The sequence below is a fragment of the Carlito syrichta genome, unplaced genomic scaffold, assembly GCF_000164805.1.
Source record: "Carlito syrichta isolate Samal-C Ts95f unplaced genomic scaffold, Tarsius_syrichta-2.0.1 Scaffold303340, whole genome shotgun sequence".
Classification (NCBI taxonomy): Eukaryota; Metazoa; Chordata; class Mammalia; order Primates; family Tarsiidae; genus Carlito; species Carlito syrichta.
The window spans coordinates 125,778-130,889 of record NW_007247436.1 but is presented as its reverse complement, the minus strand read 5'-3'; positions in this window follow the sequence as shown (position 1 = coordinate 130,889).

The following is a 5,112-nucleotide window of genomic DNA, read 5'->3' as shown; positions in this document are numbered from 1 at the left end:
CAGGGCCAGCCCCGACGCGGCCAGCTCGGGCTGGGAAGGCTGCGGGCCCCCGACGGCCGCCGCGGCCGCCGCCGCCGCCATGATGAGAGCTCAGAATTTGGAGAGTCCAGGGCCGGCGGCTCCTGCCGGGAGGGTGGGAGAATTGACTGCTGCGACGGCTCGGCCCGCTCAACTCTCGCGATACCCTGGAGCTGCCGCGCGCGGCCGCCTGCGCCCCGCCCCTGCACACGCCCCCTAGCGTGGTGGCGCCTTGTCCCCGCCCCTCTCGCCTGGGATCCTCTCCTGCCGTTTCCCGCTCCTCCCTTCTCTCGGTTCTCAACTTCCAAAGTTGAGCTACTAACAAAACACACTTGCCTTAATGAAGATACTCAATAAGGTCAAATTTTTCTTTGTTTGCATAGACTACAGGAATTATGCCCAATATCTTTCACATGTAATTTTAGGCATCTGCCTATCGTTTTGAGATGTAGATTCCCAGTGTTATCAAAGTCTGAATTATTATGAATTATTACTCTTACTGGAGCAGCCTTCTCATTTTCCCCCGAATCAATTCTTACCCTCACACTATAACAAAGATAATCTTCTCAACTACACTCTTTAGAAGACTAAAGTACATTCTTACTGTCATCCTCCTGTTCAAAATTTTTAGTGGAAACAAAAACCAAACTTCGTTACTCCTTTCTCAAAATCCACCGTCTTTTTTCAATTTCACATTGAAAAAAAAAAAAACACCATCATCACAAGTATCCCAACCTTATCTTACATTTTTCTTATATTCTTATCATTATCTCCTGGTAATACTCCAAGTTTGCCGCGTTAAAGAGACCAACAGGTCTGTTTTCCTTTTTTTCTTCTTCTTCTTTTTTTTCTTTTTTGAGTTGGAGTCTCACCCCAACGCCCAGGCTGGAGTCGCTCAGGGCCACCCCAGTATCGACCCACTGGCACCGCGATCCTTACAAGTAGCTGGAATTACAGGATGCGCCACCGAGCCCGGCTAATTTTTAATTTATTGTAGAGACGAGGTCTCACCAAGTTGTCCAGGCTAGTCTTGAACCTGCAGGCTCAGGCAATTCACTTGCCTCGGCCTCCCAAAGTGCTGGGATTACGGGCTGAGCCACCGAGCCCCACCCAGGCCTGTTTTCTTAAGGTGTTGTATTAGGCCCTGACTCTGAGTCTTTATTGTTCCTAGTTCCCACTCTACTCCAATCCACACATTCACCCCACACCCCAATTTTAGCAATGTCTGCTCATACCATTTACTTTCTTTTTTTAAAAAAGCTCTGAACTTGATATAACTGCCTTGAGTTGTAAAAACCTCATCCTAACCACACCACTAATTGTAAATGTATTGAAGACAAAGAATGAGTCTTCATCATTGCCCGTGAATACTCAAATATCTGTCTGATTATTGTTATTAAATGGAACATAATTACAATACATGACACTTCTTGAATATATAGTATGTACCAGCTCTTCATGTTATTAATTTTAATCCTCTCAATAGTCCTATGAAGTGGGTACTATTAGAGGAAGCTAAAACTTAAGGGGTGATTTTTTTTCCCCCAAAAAACACACAGCAAGCAATTAAACAAGCTGTGACTAGAAACCAGGTTCCCCTGACTTCAAAGCTCCTTCTGCTATATTAGTGTTTCTCAAATTTCCTTGATCCTAAGAATCACCTGAAGCTCTACTTACAAAAACAGATTTCCAGGCCCCATCTCAGATCTAAGAAATCAAAATCTCCAGAGGCTAAAACATAAATCTTGAAAGAGATTATCAAAGATCCTTCAAGGACTGAAAATCTGCAGCTTAAGTTTCCATAGCTTATATCAGAGAGCTGGATGTGTTGTATAACAACATGTAACACATAAGTTACATGTTGTACGACACATGTAATTTAGTAACACATAACAGCAACACATGATCAAGAATTGTGTGTGTGTGTGTGTGTGTGTGTGTGTGTGTGTGTGTGTGAGAGAGAGAGTCGGAGTCTCACTCTGTGACCCAGGCTGTTGTGCAGTGGCACGCTGCTCATGGTCACCACAGCCTCGGCCTGCTGGGCTCAGACAGTCCTTCTGCCTCAGCCTTCCAAGTAGCTGGAACCACAGGCGTGGGCCACCACACCCAGCTAATGTTTTGATTTATTGTAGAAACGAGCTCTCGCCATGTTGCCCAGGCTGGTGTTGAGCTCGCCGGCTCAGGCAATCCTCTTGCCTCGACCTTCCAAAGTGCTGGGATGACAGGCGTGAATCACTGCACCTGGCATGATCAAGAATTTTTAAAACTGTAAAAGGAGCAACCCAAAGAAAGAGAACAAGAGTGTTTCCAACACATCACCTAGTATTAGAAATGAATTAAACATAATTAAAACATGTTACTTTATAGTCCTGTTCTTCCACATTAGTTATTTCACAAGCATCATTTAACAATAAGTAAGTTAAAGTTTGCTCAATAATTCCCTTTATGAGTCACTAAATTATAAACCAAATAAAATGCAGGAACATCTTCAAACCATGGGAGAGCTAGTGTGTTTTTCCTACTTAGTGTCCATAGGTTGAGGTAGTTGGGGAACCATGCTGGTTTCTCTCCAGAATTGCTTTCCTATGAAAAACAGTAACACCTCTGTCTTTTCAGCATTCCATGGTGATCTTCATACACTCACAGATTTCTACAATATTCCATCACTTGTCAACAGTGTCTCCTTAGCTCTGTAATAACAACAAAAAAAGTTAAGTGCCATCTCTTTTTTTCAGTTGCATGGACATTGCAGTACATGTACAGAAATCTAGACATTTGCCAGATTTCCTGTCTATGCCGTTCATGACAATATAAGACCTGTGCAAAAACAGAGAACCATTAAAAATAACCAGTAATAACAAGAACACAAATAACCTGATTTTAAAATGGGCAAAAAATATGAATAGATATTTACCAAAACACATGTATAAATGGGACCAATAAACATATGAAAAGATGTTTAATGAACTGCTCATTAAATTATTGCAAATTAAAATAACTCGAGACACTACTATACACACCCATTAGAATGGCAATAAACAAAAAGACAGACAATAACAAATGTTGGAGAGGATATCGCAAAACAAGAACCCTCATATGAGGAGAAATCCAAATTTGTTTATAAAAATTTATGCATTTATTCTTACATGTTTAAACTTCAGACCAGGCTCGGTGGCTCATGTCTGTAATCCCAGCATTTTGAGAGGCTGAGGCAAGAGGATTGCTTGAGCACAGGGGTTCAATACCAACCTGGGCAACTTGGTGAGACTTTGTGTATAGGGTAAATTTTTAAAAAATAGCTGGGTGTGGTGGCAGGCACCTGTACTTCTAGTTACTTGGAAAACTGAGGCAGAAGGATCACCTGAGCCCAGCAGGTCGAGGGTGCAGTGGACAACAGAGTGAGACTTTGATTCAAAAATATAAAAATAAGTAAATAATTTTTAAAAAATAAACTTAAGTCACCTTCAAAGTACTCTTCATTTGATGCAGTACACCTGTGGAGAGGCTTTTTCCATTGCTCAAAACAGTTTTTCAATTCATCAATTTTGATGACTTTTAAAAGTGCTTCTGCCATTTTTTTGTTTCACCTCTTCCACGTCGGCAAAATGCTTCTTTTGAGGACATTTTTCTTAGTAAGGGGGTGTCACTCAGGGTGAAATTGGGTGAATAGGCAGAGTGGGAAACTGGGGTCATGCCGGTTTTGGTCAAAACATGCCATTTTGGTCAAAACTTCAGTGCAGTGTGAGCAGGTGCATTGTCATGGTGGAAGAACCAGTCACCTGTTTGCCACAAATCAGGATGTTTCTTCTGCAAGTCATAATGCAACTTTCTCAAAACTTCCAGATAAAAATCTCGGAGGAACAAATTCTGAATGTCCTACAAGGGGCCTGACCTCCAAAAGATAATTCCAGGAGTTTTTTGGGGGGTCCCCCTTAGATGATCTTCTTTTCAGCTTAAGCTGGTTCAATTGTGTTTTTGTCTCTTGTAACCAAAAGAGTACTGATAAATAGAAAAGCAACTTTGGAGTGATTACATTAATTTATAAGTTGTCTGTTAAGGGCCTTTATTTTAATTTTGGAAGAAATTATGTTATTGTCAAAGTTTTTGTCTTTCTTTGTGGTTTCTTTTAATTTGAAAAGCCATCTTAGAAATATTATAAGATTCTGCCTCACGCTAATTAAGCTGAAATGCATAAAACATAGTTTTTAGATATTGTTTTGTAGATTCTGTAACAGCAGTGTGTTGCATTGCTATTTATTCAATGGCTTCAATAGAGTAACACTAGCATGCTGGAACATTGTAATCTTATAAAGTATAGCATTTACATGAGTGCAGAGTTTTCAGCTAAATTTCACTCTGACTTTTCTTCATGGAAATGTGATCATTGTAGGAATTGCCCATGAAACAGCACAGTGATTTGAAAGGTAGGTACTTTAGAAGAAGAGTTTTTCTATTACACTAATGCACTGAAAGGGGAAAATGTTAAACTTACAGGATCCAAACAATAGTAACCCCAGAATCCTGGGAGAAGCAGATTTGAGAACCTGTTGTATTGATTTTTGAAAGCTGAAGCAGTAAAATTGTTTTTTACTGCTAGGCAGAACTTGACTATTTCACTCGTTTCAACCATTGAGTAATATTACTGATTATGATTGTTACTAAAAGTTTAAGGTATAATTTTATCATTTTTTAGAGTAGAATTCAATGATTTTTAGTAAATTTACATAGTTGTGCAACCATCACCACAATCCAAATTTAGGGCATGTTCATCATCCTAAAAAGATCCCTCATGCCCTTTTGCAGTTACTCCCTGTTCTTACCACAGCTTCAGACAACCACTTTTTCTTTCTTTCTTTCTTTCTTTCTTTCTTTCTTTCTTTCTTTCTTTCTTTCTTTCTTTCTTTCTTTCTTTCTTTCTTTCTTTCTTTCTTTCTTTCTTTCTTTCTTTCTTTCTTTCATCTAGGTCTCACTGTCATGCTAGTTGGAGTGCAGTGGCATGATCATGGTTCACTGAAGCCTCCAGCTCCTGAGCTCAAATGACACTCCCACCTCAGCCTCCAGAGTAGCATGTGCCACCATGCCCAAATAATTTTT